General features: G+C 53.8%; 1 protein-coding gene across 6 annotated transcripts in view; it reads right to left on the bottom strand.

Moving 5' to 3' along the window:
• The window catches only part of col16a1 (collagen, type XVI, alpha 1), a 779,331-nt gene extending 759,270 nt beyond the window's left edge, over nucleotides 1-20,061 (bottom strand). For 5 of the 6 annotated variants that reach the window (XM_072502224.1, XM_072502220.1, XM_072502217.1 and 2 more), the window contains exon 1: nucleotides 19,555-20,057. The gene's annotated coding sequence lies outside the window, so the exon portion shown is untranslated. Of the gene's footprint in view, nucleotides 1-19,554 lie in introns of all 6 variants that reach the window. The other variant, XM_072502210.1, reaches the window with a different exon arrangement.
• Nucleotides 20,062-20,278: the final 217 nt, after the last annotated feature.

Here is a 20,278-nt window from a genome sequence, read left to right on the forward strand (position 1 = left end):
TATGGAGGCAGAGGGCATGGCTGTGGTATGAAATAAATGCTTTCCATCAGTCCTCACCAGAGAAGATGGAGCAGTAAAGGGAAAAGTGGGACATTTGATAGGAAATATGGGGAAGGAAGAGGCACTCAAAATGTTGGCAGTTCTAAAAGTAGAAAGATCATCCTGTCCCAGATGGGGTGTGTGGTAGTATGCATTAGGGGTCATGTGGGACTGTGAAGCCGTGATGTCATTGGCTGACAGATCCCGGGTCCTGGTTGGCTGTTGACCTCTAGCTCCGCCCCGAAGGCGGAGTATAAGAACCAGGAGTTCTCCCCCGCAGGCCAGTCTGTTACTGAACTGCGGGGAACAAGTCACGCTTAATAAAGCCTCATCGACTTCATCTCTATTCGTCTCTCGTGAGTCTTTGTGCGCTACAATTTATTAAGCGTGCTTAAAGGACTATGGACCTCAGGATCATCCCGGAATGCCTGAAGATCAGCCCCAACGCAGTGAACTCAGCAGCAGTTTTCAAACACTGGCAGACTTGTTTCGAGGCCTACCTCAGAACGGCCCCCGGCCGGGTCACAGAAGACCAGAAACTACAGGTCCTGCACTCGAGGGTAAGCCCGGAAATTTTCCCTCTCATTGAAGACGCAGAGGATTTCCAGACGGCGTTCGCAGCACTAAAAAGCATCTATGTTCGCCCAGTGAACCAGATCTACGCACACTACCAGCTCGCAATGAGACGGCAAAGTCCCGGAGAATTGCTGGACGAATTCTACGCCGCGCTGCTAATTTTGGGACGGGCCTGCAGCTGCCCGCCGGTAAACGCGATTGAACACATGGACATGTTGATACGCGATGCTTTTGTCGCAGGTATGAACTCTCCCCAAATCCGCCAAAGACTATTGGAAAAAGAGTCGCTGGGACTCTCAGAGGCACGGGCCCTTGCAGCCTCCCTGGATGTAGCCGCGCGAAACGCCCGCGCGGACGTCCCCGACCGCGCGGCAGACCTTGGGCTCCGTGGACCCCCGTCGCGACAAACCCCCCCCCCCACCCCACAGGCTTGCGCGGTTCAGACTCCAAGTCGTCCCGGGGGGGCCCGCTGCTATTTCTGCGGCCAGGCGAAACACCCCCGGCAGCGCTGCCCGGCCCGCGCAGCGATTTGCAAAAGCTGCGGGAAAAAGGGTCATTTCGCGGCTGTGTGCCGGTCCCGGGAGGTCGCCGCTGTCCCAGGAGAAGAAGCAGTCCTGCGCTTTTCTAACGCTCCCCAACCCCCCCCCAGTGCCCTATGTACGACCCGCAACCGCAGCAATTTTGGGTCCCGGCCACCGCTGTCCCCGGAGAACAAGGAGTCCTGCGCGTTTCAAACGCTCCCCCACCCCCCCAGCGCCCCATGTGCGACCCGCAGGCGCCGCCATTTTGGGTCCCGGCCACCACGAGGGGAGGAGGGGCGCCGCCATCTTGGGACCCCCCAGCCATGTGCGACGCATGGGGGCGGCCATTTTGTTCACCCCCGCCGCCATCTTGGACGGCAACAACGGACCCCAGTGTCGACGGCTCCACGGGGTTCGAGGAAGACGCTCAAGCACTACGATCACGTCTGGCCTCACTGACGCTGGACCAAGCACGGCCCCGGACGCTCCAGACGACAACAACAACGGTGCTGATAAACGGCCACGAGACACCATGCCTACTCGACTCCGTGAGCACAGAAAGCTTCATCCACCCCGACACGGTAAGACGCTGTTTTTTGACCATCCGTCCCAGTGCGCAAAAGATTTCCCTAGCGGCAGGATCCCACTCCGTACAGATTAAAGGCTTCTGCATAGTAACCCTAACGGTGCAAAGGAGGGAGTTTAAAAACTACAGGCTCTACGTCCTTCCCCAACTCTGCGCCCCCACATTACTGGGATTAGACTTCCAGTGCAATCTGCAGAGCCTAACCTTCCAATTCGGCGGCCCAATACCCCCACTCACTATCTGCGGCCTCGCAACCCTCAAGGTTGAGCCACCATCCTTGTTTGCAAACCTCACCCCGGATTGCAAACCCGTCGCCACTAGGAGCAGACGGTACAGCGCCCAGGACCGGACATTCATTCGGTCCGAAGTCCAGCGGCTACTGAAGGAAGGCATAATCCAGGCCAGCAATAGTCCCTGGAGAGCACAGGTGGTAGTAGTAAAGACAGGGGAGAAGCAAAGGATGGTCATAGACTATAGCCAGACCATCAACAGGTACACACAACTAGATGGGTACCCTCTCCCCCGCATATCCGACATGGTCAATCGGATTGCCCAATATAAGGTCTTCTCCACCGTGGACCTCAAGTCCGCCTACCATCAGCTCCCCATCCGCCCAAGTGATCGCAAGTACACAGCCTTCGAGGCAGACGGGCGATTATACCACTTCCTAAGGGTCCCTTTTGGCGTCACAAACGGGGTCTCGGTCTTCCAACGAGAGATGGACCGAATGGTTGATCAACACGGGTTGCAGGCCACATTCCCATATCTCGACAACGTAACCATCTGCGGCCACGATCAGCAGGACCACGACACCAACCTCCAAAAATTCCTCCAGACCGCTAAAGCCTTGAACCTCACATACAACGAGGACAAGTGCGTTTTCAGCACAAACCGGCTAGCCATCTTGGGATATGTAGTGCGCAATGGGATAATAGGCCCCGACCCCGAACGCATGCGCCCCCTCATGGAATTTCCCCTCCCGCACTGCTGAAAAGCCCTAAAACGCTGCCTGGGGTTTTTTTCATATTACGCCCAGTGGGTCCCCCAGTACGCAGACAAGGCCCGCCCCCTAATACAGACCACGACCTTCCCCCTGTCGACAGAGGCTTGCCAGGCCTTCAGCCGCATCAAAGCGGATATCGCAAAGGCCACGATGCGCGCCATCGACGAGTCCCTCCCCTTCCAGGTCGAGAGCGACACCTCCGATGTAGCTCTAGCGGCCACCCTTAACCAAGCGGGCAGGTCCGTGGCTTTTTTCTCGCGAACCCTCCACGCTTCAGAAATCCGCCACCCCTCAGTGGAAAAGGAAGCCCAAGCCATAGTGGAAGCTGTGCGACATTGGAGGCATTACCTGGCCGGCAGGAGATTCATTCTCCTCACGGACCAATGGTCGGTAGCCTTCATGTTCGATAATGCACAGCGGGGCAAAATTAAGAACGACAAGATCTTAAGGTGGAGGATCGAGCTCTCCACCTTCAACTATGAGATCATGTACCGTCCCGGAAAGCTGTACGAGCCGTCCGACGCCCTATCCCGCGGCACATGTGCCAACGCACAAATTAACCGCCTCCAAACCCTCCACGAGGACCTCTGCCACCCGGGGGTCACTCGGTTCTACCACTTTATAAAGTCCCGCAACCTCCTCTACTCTGTGGAGGAGGTCCGTACAGTCACAAGGAACTGCCACATCTGCGCAGAGTGCAAACCGCACTTTTTCAGGCCGGATGGTGCGCACCTGATCAAGACTTCCCGTCCCTTTGAACGCCTTAGTCTGGACTTCAAAGGGCCCCTCCCCTCCACCGATCGCAACACATACTTCCTGAACGTGGTGGACGAGTACTCCCGTTTCCCCTTCGCCATCCCCTGCCCTGACATGACAGCGGCCACAGTCATTAAAGCCCTTAACACCATATTCACACTGTTCGGTTGCCCCGCATACGTCCACAGCGACAGGGGGTCCTCCTTCATGAGTGACGAGCTGCGCCAGTTCCTGCTCAACAACGGTATAGCCTCGAGCAGGACGACCAGCTACAACCCCCGGGGGAACGGGCAAGTAGAGAGGGAGAACGGCACGGTCTGGAAGACCGTCCTACTGGCCCTACGGTCCAGGGACCTCCCAGTTTCACGGTGGCAGGAGGTCCTCCCAGACGCTCTCCACTCCATCTGGTCGCTACTGTGTACTAGCACTAACCAAACGCCTCATGAGCGCCTCCTTGTCTTCCCCAGGAAGTCCTCCTCTGGAACGTCGCTGCCGACCTGGCTGGCGGCCCCAGGACCCATCTTGCTCCGAAAACATGTGCGGGCGCTCAAGTCGGACCCGTTGGTCGAGAGGGTTCACCTCCTCCACGCGAACCCGCAGTACGCTTACGTGGAGTACCCCGACGGCCGACAGGACACGGTCTCCCTACGGGATCTGGCGCCCGCCGGCAACACGCACACCCCCCCGACACCAATCACCCCCTTCCTGCCACCGGCGCACCCCGCCACCGCCCCCTTCCCGGGAGGATTGGTCCTCCTCCCAGGTCCGACCAGAAGTGAAGCTGAAGCAGAAACCGTAAGGCTCCCGGAGACGACAACACGGGAACAAGCACCACCACCGGGGCCGAGGCGATCGACAAGAACGACCAGACCGCCCGACCGACTCATGGCACGGATGTAACACTACAATGTTGTGGACTTTAACGAGAACTTTTTTTCTTTTCCCCCCTTACGACCACTGTAAATAGTGCAAAACAAAAAAAAAAACCCTGTACATACTGTGATGACATGCAAAAGTTTTCCTTACCACCATGCGAAGCACCACCCCGCCGGGTTCATTTTTAACAAGGGGTGAATGTGGTAGTATGCATTAGGGGTCATGTGGGACTGTGAAGCCGTGATGTCATTGGCTGACAGATCCCGGGTCCTGGTTGGCTGTTGACCTCTAGCTCCGCCCTGAAGGCGGAGTATAAGAACCAGGAGTTCTCCCCCGCAGGCCAGTCTGTTACTGAACTGCGGGGAACAAGTCACGCTTAATAAAGCCTCATCGACTTCATCTCTATTCGTCTCTCGTGAGTCTTTGTGCGCTACAGGGTGCACTCGAGGTTTCTGAGGGAGACGAGAGTGGATATCGTGGAGACTCAGGCCAAAGTCTTTGAATCCTCCTCAGATTTGAGAGTGATTAGAAAGTTTCAAATGCATCATCCCTGTTTGAAAGAGGAGAGAGGGGCTTCCGGGTGCGGCGATGACCAGCTGAGTCGCACGTTTCGGCAGCTCCCGGTGGAACGGACTTTTGGGCTCTTAATAAGAGCCCCAACGGCAATTTTAACGGCTAAAAGCACTGCGCGGTGAACCAGAAGGGAATCCCCCCTGGATACGGATGAAAAAAGGAGAGGAAGGTGGCCGGATTGCGGTGGATCCTTTAGAGCAGCGGCAAGGAAGGCAAGCAAAAACCAAGATGGCGTCGGAAGGTGGCAGTTTAATATGGGACCCTGAAGAACACGAGTTTTTGAAACGCTGCGTGGAAGAACTCAAAAAGGAAATGAAGAAGGAGCTGTTGGCCCCGATATTACAGGCGATCGAAGGGCTAAAGGAGGAGCAAAAGACCCAGGAGCGGGAGCTTCGGGTCGTGAAGGCAAAGGCTGCCGAGAATGAGGACGACATACAGGGCCTGGTGGTGAAGACGGAGATGCACGAGGCACACCATAAACGATGTGTGGAAAGGCTGGAGGCGCTGGAGAACAACGCGAGGAGGAACAACCTAAGGATTCTTGGTCTTCCTGAAGGTGCGGAGGGAGCGGACGTCGGGGCATATGTGAGCACGATGCTGCACTCGTTAATGGGAGCGGAGGCCCCGGCGGGTCCGCTGGAGGTGGAGGGAGCATACCGAGTGATGGCGCGAGGACAGAGAGCAGGAGAAATTCCTAGAGCCATAGTGGTGAGATTCCTCCGTTTTAAGGATAGAGAGATGGTCCTTAGATGGGCAAAGAAAACTCGGAGCAGTAAGTGGGAGAACGCGGTGATCCGCGTATACCAAGACTGGAGTGCGGAGGTGGCGAGAAGGAGGGCGAGCTTTAATCGGGCCAAGGCGGTGCTTCACAAAAAGAAGATAAAATTCGGAATGCTGCAACCGGCAAGACTGTGGGTCACATATCAAGGGAGGCACCACTACTTTGAGACGGCGGATGAGGCGTGGACTTTTATCGTGGAAGAAAAATTGGAATGAGCAGGTTATTAAAAAAAGAACGTTTGAAACAAAGTGGTGGGGCGAGTATGGGGGGGCAAAGAGGCGGGTAAAAAAGGGGGGAAAGAGGAGTTTTATGTTATTAATCCTGCGATGTGGTAACTTTTCTCTCTTCCACAGGAGGTGGTGGGGGGAGGAAAGGAGGTGGAGGAGATGGGGCGTTGGCCATTGGGGGCGGGGCCAAGGGGGAAGCGCGGGCTCGGTTCCCGCGCTATGATAATCATGGCGGGAATAGGGAAGCAGGAAGGAGGGGGCGTCGCACGGTGCGAGCCGAGGTCACGGGGGGAAGCCGAGGTCGGCCAGAGTTTGCTGACTTCTGGGAGCAACATGGGGGGTGTAACTACGCTAGTGGGGGATCTAGCGGGGGGAGTGGGAGGGGGGAATTATTGGGCTGCTGCTGCTGGGGAGAGGGGGGAGCTGGCATGGGGTGGGATGGGCGGGGGGGCACCGCCTGGGGGGGACACAGCTGCGTGGGAACCGGGTGAGGAGCTGGAAAAAGGGGATGGCTAATCGACAAGGGGGGGGGGGTAAAAAGCCCCCCAACCCGGCTGATCACGTGGAACGTGAGAGGGCTGAACGGGCCGATAAAGAGGGCACGGGTACTCGCACACCTTAAGAAACTTAAGACAGACGTGGTTATGTTACAGGAAACGCACTTGAAACTGATAGACCAGGTGAGACTACGCAAAGGTTGGGTGGGGCAGGTGTTCCATTCGGGGCTAGATGCGAAAAACAGAGGGGTGGCTATATTAGTGGGGAAGCGGGTAATGTTTGAGGCAAAGACTATAGTGGCGGATAGCGGGGGCAGATACGTGATGGTGAGTGGCAAACTACAGGGGGAGATGGTGGTTTTGGTAAACGTATATGCCCCGAACTGGGATGATGCCAATTTTATGAGGCGTATGCTAGGACGCATCCCGGAACTAGAGGTGGGAAAGTTGGTAATGGGGGGAGATTTCAATACGGTGTTGGAACCAGGGCTGGACAGGTCGAGGTCCAGGACTGGAAGGAGGCCGGCAGCAGCCAAGGTGCTTAAAGATTTTATGGAGTAGACCCGTGGAGATTTAGCAGACCTAGGAGTAAGGAGTTTTCGTTTTTCTCCTATGTCCACAAAGTCTATTCGCGAATAGACTTTTTTGTTTTGGGAAGGGCGTTGATCCCGAAGGTGAGGGGAACAGAGTATACGGCTATAGCCATTTCGGATCACGCTCCACATTGGGTGGACTTGGAGATAGGGGAGGAAACAGAAGGGCGCTCACCCTGGAGAATGGACATGGGACTAATGGCAGATGAGGGGGTGTGTCTAAGGGTGAGTGGGTGCATTGAAAAGTACTTGGAACTCAATGATAATGGGGAGGTCCAGGTGGGAGTGGTCTGGGAGGCGCTGAAGGCAGTGGTTAGAGGGGAGCTGATATCAATAAGGGCACATAAAGGAAAGCAGGAGAGTAGGGAATGGGAGCGGTTGCTGCAAGAACTTCTGAGGGTGGACAGGCAATATGCGGAGGCACCGGAGGAGGGACTGTACAGGGAAAGGCAAAGGCTACACGTAGAATTTGACTTGCTGACAACGGGTACTGCAGAGGCACAGTGGAGGAAGGCACAGGGTGTACAGTACGAATATGGGGAGAAGGCGAGCAGGTTGCTGGCCCACCAATTGAGGAAAAAGGGAGCAGCGATGGAAATAGGGGGAGTGAGGGATGAGGAAGGAGAGATGGAGCGGGGAGCGGAGAGAGTGAATGGAGTGTTCAAGGCATTTTATAAAAAATTATACGAAGCTCAACCCCCGGATGGGAGGGAGAGAATGATGGGCTTTCTGGACCGGCTGGAATTTCCCAAGGTGGAGGAGCAGGAAAGGGTGGGACTGGGAGCACAGATTGAAATAGAGGAAGTAGTGAAAGGAATTAGGAGCATGCAGGCGGGGAAGGCTCCGGGACCGGATGGATTCCCAGTTGAATTTTACAGGAAATATGTGGACTTGCTCGCCCCGCTACTGATGAGGACCTTTAATGAGGCAAAGGAAAGGGGACAGCTGCCCCCGACTATGTCTGAGGCAACGATATCGCTTCTCCTAAAGAAGGAAAAGGACCCGCTGCAATGCGGGTCCTATAGGCCTATTTCCCTCCTGAACGTGGACGCTAAGATTCTGGCCAAGGTAATGGCAATGAGGATAGAGGATTGTGTCCCGGGGGTGGTCCATGAGGACCAAACTGGGTTTGTGAAGGGGAGACAGCTGAATACGAATATACGGAGGCTGCTAGGGGTAATGGTGATGCCCCCACCAGAGGGGGAAGCGGAGATAGTGGTGGCGATGGATGCCGAGAAAGCATTTGATAGAGTGGAGTGGGATTAGCTGTGGGAGGTGCTGAGGAGATTTGGTTTTGGAGATGAGTATGTTGGATGGGTACAGCTGTTGTATAGGGCCCCAGTGGCGAGTGTGTTCCAAATGGACGGGGATCTGCATACTTTCGGCTCCACAGAGGGACAAGGCAGGGATGCCCTCTGTCCCCATTATTGTTTGCACTGGCGATTGAGCCCCTGGCAATAGCATTGAGGGGTTCCAAGTAGTGGAGGGGAGTACTTAGAGGAGGAGAAGAACACCGGGTATCTCTGTATGCGGATGATTTGTTGTTATATGTAGCGGACCCAGCGGAGGGGATGCCAGAGATAATGCGGACACTTCGGGAGTTTGGAGAATTCTCAGGATATAAACTGAACATGGGGAAAAGTGAGTTGTTTGTGGTGCATCCAGGGGAGCAGAGCAGAGAAATAGAGGACTTTCCGCTGATGAAGGTAACAAGGGACTTTCGTTACTTGGGGATCCAGATAGCCAAGAATTGGGGTACATTGCATAGGTTAAATCTAACGCGATTGGTGGAACAAATGGAGGAGGACTTCAAGAGATGGGACATGGTATCCCTGTCACTGGCAGGGAGGGTGCAGGCGGTTAAAATGGTAGTCCTCCCGAGATTCCTCTTTGTGTTCAGTGCCTCCCGGTGGTGATCACGAAGGCTTTTATCAAAAGGATCAAAAAGAGTATCATGAGTTTTGTGTGGGCCGGGAAGACCCCGAGAATGAGGAAGGGATTCTTACAGCGTAGCAGGGATAGGGGGGGGCTGGCACTACCGAGCCTAAGTGAGTACAACTGGGCCGCCAATATCTCAATGGTGAGTAAGTGGATGGGAGAAGAGGAGGGAGCGGCGTGGAAGAGATTGGAGAGGGCGTCCTGTAGGGGGACTAGCCTACAAGCTATGGTGACGGCCCCATTGCCGTTCTCACCGAAGAAATACACCACAAGCCCAGTGGTGGTGGCAACTTTGAAAATTTGGGGACAGTAGAGACGGCATAGGGGAAAGACGGGAGCCTTGGTGGGGTCCCCGATAAGAAATAACCATAGGTTTGCCCCGGGGAGAATGGATGGGGGATTTGGAATATGGCAAGAAGCATCAGGAATAAGGTGGGTGAACTTAAGGCATGGATCGGTACTTGGGACTACGATGTGGTGGCCATCACGTAAACTTGGATAGAAGAGGGGCAGAAATGGTTGTTGGAGGTCCCTGGTTATAGATGTTTCAATAAGATTAGGGAGCGTGGTAAAAGAGGTGGGGGGGTGGCATTATTAATTAGAGATAGTATAACAGCTGCAGAAAGGCAGTTCGAGGAGTATCACCCTATTGAGGTAGTATGGGTTGAAGTCAGAAATAGGAAAGGAGCAGTCACCTTGTTAGGAGTTTTCTATAGGCCCCCCAATAGTAGCAGAGATGTGGAGGAACAGATTGGGAAACAGATTTTGGAAAGGTGCAGAAGTCATAGGGTAGTAGTCATGGGCGACTTTAACTTCCCAAATATTGAGTGGAAACTCTTTAGATCAAATAGTTTGGATGGGGTGGTGTTTGTGCAGTGTGTCCAGGAAGCTTTTCTAACACAGTATGTAGATTGTCCGACCAGAGGAGGGGCAATATTGGATTTAGTACTGGGTAATGAGCCAGGGCAAGTGATAGATTTGTTAGTGGGGGAGCATTTTGGAGATAGTGACCACAATTCTGTGACTTTCACTTTAGTAATGGAGAGGGATAGGTACGTGCAACAGGGCAAGGTTTACAATTGGGGGAAGGGTAAATACGATGTTGTCAGACAAGAATTGAAGTGCATAAGTTGGGAACATAGGCTGGCAGGGAAGGACACAAGTGAAATGTGGAACTTGTTCAAGGAACAGGTGCTACGTGTCCTTGATATGTATGTCCCTGTCAGGCAGGGAAGAGATGGTCGAGTGAGGGAACCATGGTTGACAAGAGAGGTTGAATGTCTTGTTAAGAGGAAAAAGGTGACTTATGTAAGGCTGAGGAAACAAGGTTCAGACAGGTCATTGGAGGGATACAAGATAGCCAGGAGGGAACTGAAGAAAGGGATTAGGAGAGCTAAGAGAGGGCATGAACAATCTTTGGCGGGTAGGATCAAGGAAAACCTCAAGGCCTTTTACACATATGTGAGAAACATGAGAATGACTAGAGCGAGGGTAGGTCCGATCAAGGACAGTAGCGGGAGATTGTGTATTGAGTCTGAAGAGATAGGAGAGGTCTTGAACGAGTACTTTTCTTCTGTATTTACAAATGAGAGGGGCGATATTGTTGGAGAGGACAGTGTGAAACAGATTGGTAAGCTCGAGGAAATACTTGTTAGGAAGGAAGATGTGTTGGGCATTTTGAAAAACTTGAGGATAGACAAGTCCCCCGGGCCTGACGGGATATATCCAAGGATTCTATGGGAAGCAAGAGATGAAATTGCAGAGCCGTTGGCAATGATCTTTTCGTCCTCACTGTCAACAGGGGTGGTACCAGGGGATTGGAGAGTGGCGAATGTCGTGCCCCTGTTCAAAAAAGGGACTAGGGATAACCCTGGGAATTACAGGCCAGTTAGTCTTACTTCGGTGGTAGGCAAAGTAATGGAAAGGGTACTGAAGGATAGGATTTCTGAGGATCTGGAAAGACACTGCTTGATTAGGGATAGTCAGCACGGATTTGTGAGGGGTAGGTCTTGCCTTACAAATCTTATTGAATTCTTTGAGGAGGTGACCAAGCATGTGGATGAAGGTAAAGCAGTGGATGTAGTGTACATGGATTTTAGTAAGGCATTTGATAAAGTTCCCCATGGTAGGCTTATGCAGAAAGTAAGGAGGCATGGGATAGTGGGAAATTTGGCCAGTTGGATAACGAACTGGCTAACCGATAGAAGTCAGAGAGTGGTGGTGGATGGCAAATATTCAGCCTGGATCCCAGTTACCAGTGGCGTACCGCAGGGATCAGTTCTGGGTCCTCTGCTGTTTGTGATTTTCATTAATGACTTGGATGAGGGAGTTGAAGGGTGGGTCAGTAAATTTGCAGACGATACGAAGATTGGTGGAGTTGTGGATAGTAAGGAGGGCTGTTGTCGGCTGCAAAGAGACATAGATAGGATGCAGAGCTGGGCTGAGAAGTGGCAGATGGAGTTTAACCCTGAAAAGTGTGAGGTTGTCCATTTTGGAAGGACAAATATGAATGCGGAATACAGGGTTAACGGTAGAGTTCTTGGCAATGTGGAGGAGCAGAGAGATCTTGGGGTCTATGTTCATACATCTTTGAAAGTTGCCACTCAAGTGGATAGAGCTGTGAAGAAGGCCTATGGTGTGCTCGCGTTCATTAACAGAGGGATTGAATTTAAGAGCCGTGAGGTGATGATGCAGCTGTACAAAACTTTGGTAAGGCCACATTTGGAGTACTGTGTACAGTTCTGGTCACCTCATTTTAGGAAGGATGTGGAAGCTTTGGAAAAGGTGCAAAGAAGATTTACCAGGATGTTGCCTGGAATGGAGAGTAGGTCTTACGAGGGAAGGTTGAGGGTGCTAGGCCTTTTCTCATTAGAACGGAGAAGGATGAGGGGCGACTTGATAGAGGTTTATAAGATGATCAGGGGAATAGATAGAGTAGACAGTCAGAGACTTTTTCCCCGGGTGGAACAAACCATTACAAGGGGACATAAATTTAAGGTGAAAGGTGGAAGATATAGGAGGGATATCAGAGGTAGGTTCTTTACCCAGAGAGTAGTGGGGGCATGGAATGCACTGCCTGTGGAAGTAGTTGAGTCGGAAACATTAGGGACCTTCAAGCAGCTATTGGATAGGTACATGGATTACAGTAAAATGATAGTGTAGATTTATTTGTTCTCAAGGGCAGCACGGTAGCATTGTGGATAGCACAATGCTTCACAGCTCCAGGGTCCCAGGTTCGATTCCGGCTTGGGTCACTGTCTGTGCGGAGTCTGCACGTCCTCCCCGTGTCTGCGTGGGTTTCTTCCGGGTGCTCCGGTTTCCTCCCACAGTCCAAAGATGTGCGGGTTAGGTGAATTGGCCAATGATAAATTGCCCTTAATGTCCAAATTGCCCTTGGTGTTGGGTGGAAGTGTTGAGTTTGGTTAGGGTGCTCTTTCCAAGAGCCGGTGCAGACTCAAGGGGCCGAGTGGCCTCCTTCTGCACTGTAAATTCAATGATAATCTATGATTAATCTAGGACAAAGGTTCGGCACAACATCGTGGGCCGAAGGGCCTGTTCTGTGCTGTATTTTTCTATGTTCTATGTTCTATGGCAAAGAGCAGGAGTAACGCAACTGAAAGATCTGTTTGTGGATGGGAAGTTCGCAAGTCTGGGAGCGCTGACCGAGAAATATGGGTTGTCCCAAGGGAATGCATTCCAGTATATGCAACTGAGGGGCTTTTGCGAGGCAACAGGTGAGGGAATTCCCACAGCTCCCGACGCATGAGGTGCAGGACAGAGTGATCTCAAAGACATGGGTGGGGGACGGTAAGGTGTCAGATATATATAGGGAAATGAGGGACGAGGGGGAGATTATGGTAGATGAGCTGAAAGGGAAATGGGAAGAAGAGCTGGGGGAGGAGATTGAGGAGGGGCTGTGGGCGGATGCCCTATGTAGGGTGTAAAACTCATCGTCCTCGTGTGCCAGGCTAAGCCTGATTCAATTTAAGGTGTTACACAGGGCGCATATGACTGGAGCACGGCTCAGTAAATTTTTTTTGGGGGGTAGATGATAGGTGTGCGAGATGCTCGAGAAGCCCAGCAAATCACACCCACATGTTCTGGTCATGTCTGGCACTACAGGGGTTCTGGGTGGGGGTGGCAAAGGTGCTTTCGAAGGTGGTGGGGGTCCGGGGTCGAACCAAGCTGGGGGTTGGCTATATTTGGGGTTGCACAAGAGCCGGGAGTGCAGGAGGCGAGAGAGGCTGATGTTTTGGCCTTTGCGTCCCTAGTAGCCCGGCCGCAGGATACTGTTGATGTGGAAGGAAGCCAAACCCCGGGTGTGGAGACCTGGATAAATGACATGGCAGGGTTTATAAAGCTGGAACGGATTAAGTTCATCCTAAGGGGATCGGCTCAAGGGTTCACCAGGCGGTGGCAACCGTTCGTCGAATACCACACAGAGAGAGAGAGGGAATGAAAAAGAAGAAGACAGCAGCAGCACAACCCAGGGGGTGGGTGGCGGGGGGGCGGGGCGCGGGGGGGGAACCAGAAGGACGCTCAGGGTTGTTAATATATATGTATAATATGTATAGGTCGTTGCTATAAATAATTGTATATTGGACTGTTAAATCATATTTTTGGAGAGTGTTTATCTGAGACAAGGCAGTTGCCATTTAGTTTTAGTTTTAGTTTTTGTTATATATTATTTATTCTTTGTTTATAAAACAGGTCATTGTTATTTATACGGTTATATTATTGTGTAAAGGATACACAATGTACTGTGATGTGTTGACCAAAAATTTTCAATAAAATATTTTTTTTTTAAAAAGAGAGAGGAATATACCAGGTAACTCCAGTCAGCCTCAGCCAGGGAGGTGGGATGGAAATTTTTGGAAATGGGAGGAGAAGGGGATTAAGACACTAAAGGATTTGTTTCTTAGGGGTCGGTTTGCAGGATTGAAGGAGCTGGAAGGGAAGTATGGGCTGGAGCAGGGGGAAATGTTTAGATACATGCAGGTTCGAGATTTTGCCAGAAAGGAGATACAGAGCTTCCCGGGGGAGCGGCCTCCCACACTGCTGGAGAAGGTGCTGACGACAGGGGGGACTGGAGAAGGAGGTAGTGTCAGCGGTTTACGCAGCTATTTTGGAAGAGGGAGAAGGGCACCACTGGAAGGGATCAAAGCAAAGTGGAAGGAAGAGTTGGGAGAGGATGTAGAGTAGGGGTTTTGGTGTGAGGTGCTCCGGAGAGTGAACGCCTCCACCTCGTGCGCGAGGTTGGGTCTGATACAGCTGAAGGTGGTATACAGAGCACACCTCACGAGGGCGAGTATGAGCTGATTCTTTGAAGGAGTAGAAGATGTGTGGGAACGTTGCGGGGAGGGGCCCTGCTAATCACGTTCATATGTTTTGGTCCTGTCCAAAGCTAGAGGATTACTGGAAGGAGGTTTTTAGGTAATTTCAAAACTGGTGCACGTGAAACTGGACCCAAGCCCCCGGGAGGCCATATTCGGGGTGTTGGACCAGCCGGGGTTGGAAACGGGTGCGGAAGCAGATGTTGTAGCCTTCGCCTCGTTGATCGCCCAAAGGCGGATCCTGATAGGTTGGAGAGCAACCTCTCCACCCTGTGCCCCGGCGTGGCGGGGGGACCTGTTGGAATTCTTGACTCTTGAGAAGGTTAAGTTTGAACTGAGGGGAAGGATGGAGGGGTTCTACAATTCATGGGCGTTATTCATTATGCACTTTCAAGGACTGGATAACATCGAACATTAGTTGGGGTGGGTGGGTGGGAGGGTTGGGGAGAGGGGGGCTGTGTGTGTTAATGGTGACTATGGGTGATCCCTAATTCCTTTTTGTCATTTGTTTGTGTGAACATGCGGGCTAATGTTTGGGGTTTGGTGGTGATGTGTTCTGTACTCTGGGATAACACAGGCTGCAACTCAATGCAGCTTTGACCAAAAGATACTCCAGACTTTGAAGTATGTTCAATGTGACTTATTGAACCATCAGCACAGTTCTCTATGAGTTCGACTCTCCTGCTAATCTTGCTATAGTAACTCAGTCTGACTACCCAGTCTGCTCTAAGCTATGCGGTGGGTGTGATGCTTCTGACCTGCCCCTGTCCTTCTCTCTAGTGCCGCCTGTGAAAAGAAACAGAGCGTGTGTGTCCTGTCTTTTTATATGGGTTGCCCCCTTGTGGAAGTGTCACCCTCTGGGTGTCTTGACTGCGCATTGGTTGAGTCCTATTCTATGTGTTCATTAGCTGTATGTCTACATTTCATGACATCTCCTGTGCTCCCTCTAGTGTTTACTTAGTCTTAATGTATTTACATTAACCCCTTGTGTATTTACAATGATGCATATCACCACAGGTGGGAGGATGGGATCGTTGTTACTGATATGGGGATTGACATATTTGTTACTGTTTATTGTCGCGTTCGGCGACAGGGCGGAGATCCATTTTGGCGTCAAAATTGGGTGCGGGCCGGTTTCTTAATTCTCCGCCCCCTGAAAAGAGGCGTACTCTAGGAGTACGCCGCACCACGAGTACCCACCGCCTGTGGCCCGACCCGTGATGCTCCGTTGCCGACCGGCTGAATTCCCGACGGTGTGGGTTGTGTGTGCTCACACCGTCTGGGACCCTCGCGTGGCGGCTGCAGACTCAGTCCGATCGGCGGACAAGGGGGGCTTCATTCGGGGCTGGGGGGCAATGTGGGCAGGGCAGTCCGAGGCGCGCGAGCGGTCGGAGGAGGGCACTACTTTGGCATTCCAGGTCCACGGGCTCAGTCCGCCATGGAGCACAGCATGGCCTCTGCAGGCCGCCCGTGCGCATGGCGCGGCCTCTGAACTGGAGGTGCTGGGGGCCGCAGCTGCGAGCTCTACACCGGCAGACCTGAGAGTATACAATCTTAGAAAGAGCCAGCATAAATTGCTAACGTTGTTAATGATAAAGGAATCGAGTATGGAAACAAGGAAGTTAAGTTAAACCTTTTGCTGTTTAGACTCCAGATGGAGAACAGTCTCCAATTCCTCGACCACATTTTAGGAAGAATATCAAGTACTTTGCGAGGGAGCAGAGGAGATTTACTGGAACGATTCTTGGGTGAGAGGTTTCGGTTATATGGATAGACTGAAGAAGCTGAGGGTGGCTCTCCTGAGAGCAGAGAAGATCAAGTAAGATTTGAAAGAGGTATTCAAAATTATGAAGAGTTTTTATCAAGTAACCAGGGAGAAATACTTTCCATTGTAATCTAACCAGAGGATACAGATCTAAGACAATTGAGAAAAAATCAGAAGGGAGATGAGGTTTTCCTCTGGTTTGGGGCCCTCTGGAATTCACTGCCGGTATGTCTGGCCCCTTAACTTCAAAATAAAGGGAATTGAGTAAATATTGAACAGTGAATAGGGCAAAATGAAAGAGCAAGGGAGCACAATTCATTAAGTAAATCAGTTCAAAACAGCTGTTGCATAGAACATAGAATATAGAACATTACAGCACAGTACAGGCCCTTCGGCCCTCGATGTTGCACCGACCTGTGAAACCACTCTAAAGCCCATCTACACTATTCCCTTATCGTCCATATGTCTATCCAATGACCATTTAAATGTCCTTAGTGTTGGCGAGACCGCTATTGTTGCAGGCAAGGCATTCTCCACTGTCTCATTTTATGGGTCCAGGGGACTTGCTTGCAAATATTGACCTTATCCTCTGGGCTCTATATAAATACTGACATAAACCCAAGGTAGAACACTTGACACAATCTGGTGAATCATCACAAATAGTGACACACACCCAGGGAATAAACAAATATTGACACACTTCCAGGTCCCTGTGTAAATACTGACACACTCGCAGGTCTCTGTGTAAATACTGACACACTCGCAGGTCCCTGTGTAAATACTGACACACTCGCAGGTCCCTGTGTAAATACTGACACACTCGCAGTGGACTGCATAAATATTGACACATACAAAAATGGTGTAAATGTTGACCCCACCTCCCCAACCATCACTATCCCTTTTCTCTCTACACCCCTTCTCCCTTCCTCCCCCTAATACCCCACCCCCTTCCCCTCTCTTCCAACAAACCCCAACCCGGACCCTTCCTTCCCCACCCCTTACTCCACCAGCACCCCCTCCCGTCATCAACCAGCCTACTTACCTACCCCCCTCCCCAAACCCCCGACCCTCCCCCTCTGCCCCCAACCACCCTCCCCAACCCGTCCCCCTCCCCCACCCTCATCCATCCTCCCCTTCCCTTCCTCCACCCCATCCCCTCCTTCTCCCTCTACCCCACCTTCCAACCTGCTCCCCTCACCCCTTCCTCTCCCCGCCTATCCACTTCCTCCCCATTCACTTCCTCCTACATTCCTCCCCCTCCCCCACGCCCTCACACCTCCTGCTCCACCCCCTCATCCCCTCCTCCTCCACCCCCTCCTCCTCCACCCCCTCACCCCCTCCTCCTCCCCCTCCCCCACACCTCCTCCTGCACCCCTCTATCCCCTCACCCGCACCTCCTCCACCCACCTCCTCTACCCCTCCATCCCGCCTCCCCCTCACCCCCAACTCCTCCATCCCCCCGCACCCTCCCTCTACTGCACCCCTCCCCTCCTCCCCCTTTCTCTATCCCCCACACTCCACTACACCCATACCCTCCTCCCCTACCCCCTCCCCTCCTCCCTTACTCCCCATCCCCTACACCCCACCACCTCCAACACTACACCCCAACCGACCCCTCCCCTGCCACCCCCTCCCCTACCCCACCTCCTCCACCCCACCTCCTCCACCCTCCTCCTCACCCCCCTCCTCCCCACCCCCACCACACCCCCTCCTTACATCCCCCTCCTCCCCACCCCCTTACCCCACCCTCCTCCCCACCCCTACCCCCTCCTCCCCACCCCCCAGTAGCCCCCTCCTCCCCACCCCTTATCCCCTCCTCCCCATCCCCCTCCTCCCCGCCCACCTGTAGCCCCCTCCTCCCCACCCCTTATCCCATCTTCTCCACATCCCCCTCCTCCCCACCACTTCCTCCCCATCCCCCTCCCCACCCCCCTCCTCCCCACCTCCTCCCCACCCCCTCCCCACTCACCCCCTCACTCCTCTCCCCCCACCCCTATACCCCCTCTCCCCCACACCCTCCCCTACCCCCCTCTCCCCTATACCCCATCTCCCCCACCCCGTCCTCTACCCCCCTATCCCCCACCCCTTTACCCCATCTCCCCCACCCCTATACCCCCTCTCCCGTCTCCCCCACCCCTATTCCTCCTCTCCCCCACCCCTATGCCCCTTCTCCCCACCCCCTCCCCTACCCCCTCTCCCCCACCGTATACCCCTCTCCCCAACCCCTATACCCCTCTCCCCCACCCCTATACCCCCTCTCCCCCACGCCTATACCCCATCTGCCCCACCCCACCACCTCTTCCCCAACACCTATACCCCCTCTCCCCAAACCACCTCCCCTACGCCCTCTCCCCCACCCTCTCCCCCTCTCGCCCATCCCTATACCCCCTCTCCCCCACCCCCTCTCCCTCACCCCCTCTCCCCACCTCTATACCCCATCTCCCCCACGCTCTCCCCTTACCTCTCCCCCATCCCCTTTCCCCCACCCCCTCCCCTACCCCCTCTCCCCCCACCCTCTCTCCCCTCTACCCCCACCCCTATACCCACTCTCCCCCACCCCCTCCCCCTCCGCCCACCGCTATATCCCCTCTTCCCCACCCCCTCCCCACTCTACCCCCACCCCCTCTCCCCCACCCCTCTCCACCTCCTCCCTCTCCCCCACCCCTCTCCTCCCACCCCCTCTCCTCCTCCCCTCTCCCCCACCCCTCTCCTCCCACCCCCTCTCCTCCCACCCCCTCTCCTCCTCCCCCTCTCCCCCCACACCCCCCCTCCTCCGCACTCTCCCCCCACCCCCTCCGTAACCCCTCCACCCCACCCCCTCCTCCCACACCCCCCTCCTTCCCACTCTCCCCCACCCCGTCCACCCCACCCCCCTACCCAAATCTTCCCCACCTCCCTACCATCCTCCTCCCCACCCCCCCCTCCCTTACCCCCTACCCCTGTCCTCCACTACCCCCCTCCTCCACTACCCCCTCCCCTAACCCCCTTCTCCACGGCTGCCTCCTGCCTCCTCTCCTGTACCCCTCCCATACCCTCCAATGGCTGCCCCTCCTCCTCTACCCCCTTCCCCCCCCCCCCACTCTCCCCACCCGTCCCCATCCTCTCCTGCACCCCCCTCCCTCTCCTACCCTCCAGCCCCCTCCCACTCTACCCCCTCCTTACCTACCCCTACTCCCTTACCCTCACTCTCTTACCCCCTCACCTCCCCCCCCCCCCTTCCAGTTCTCCATCACTCTGTGTACTGAGACCTCTGTTCTCACATTCCTGGGACTCCAGTACAGTGTTATTCCCGGGAACAGGCCCCCAAATCCCGCTCCCTTTACAAAGGAAAAATAAATCAGCAGATCGGGGAGTAAAATACAAGAGCTGGATCGACAAAAAAAACCTTCTCACTCCCAAAACACAACCCCAGGCTCTGAAAACTCTGTTGGGTAGATTCCTCTGCAAAACACACGGAGCAGTTTACAAAGAGACAAGTTTCCTAACTTACCTTGAGCGCAAGCGAGAATGTGCCCAATCTTCCCCAGTTAGTTGTCTGCGGGGGGGTGGGTTTAAGGTATGTCTGGGATCTCTCACTCACACAGACGGAGCAAGTTGCCTGTAACCATTCGGTGTGAGTGTGGCTGGGTTGAGATTCCTGCTGCCCTCACACTGTGTTCCTGAGAATCAGCTGGGCTCCTTGCTGGAGCAGGTTTCCCGAGCCCCCACCCTTTCCTCTCCCTCTCCCTCACTCTCAGACTTGTCCAGACAGGAGCCGGAGTTCAATTCAAGAAGGGTCCCGAATGCCAGAGGAAGGGGGTCGTGCAGGAATGTGAACCGCTTCTGCTCCAAGCGGATCCAGCAACAAATATTAACAACACCAAAAAAAAACAAATGGAAAAAGTTCCGAGCGTTTCCACAAACTTTTTTTTGTTGTTGAGCCAGACGTGGATGTATTGACTGACGATCGATGGCGAGTTGAGATTCACATCTGGTTTAAAGATTGAGTTGGCGGGACATGGTAAAACAGAAATGCTCTGGGAGGCGGGGTGCTTTTTAACTGAATCAGTGCAGGCAGTGGGATATTGCAGTGAGATGGTCTATGTGGTGGGGGCGGGGGGGGAGAGACATGGACATCTCCTCACTGGTTATCAATACTGAAGTCTCCATTGTCCCAATTGTTTGACCACTCCAGCCAGCCTCATGTCCACCAGAGGTGACCACCAGGACTAACC

Source organism: Scyliorhinus torazame, chromosome 1 (assembly GCF_047496885.1).
Source record: "Scyliorhinus torazame isolate Kashiwa2021f chromosome 1, sScyTor2.1, whole genome shotgun sequence".
Classification (NCBI taxonomy): Eukaryota; Metazoa; Chordata; class Chondrichthyes; order Carcharhiniformes; family Scyliorhinidae; genus Scyliorhinus; species Scyliorhinus torazame.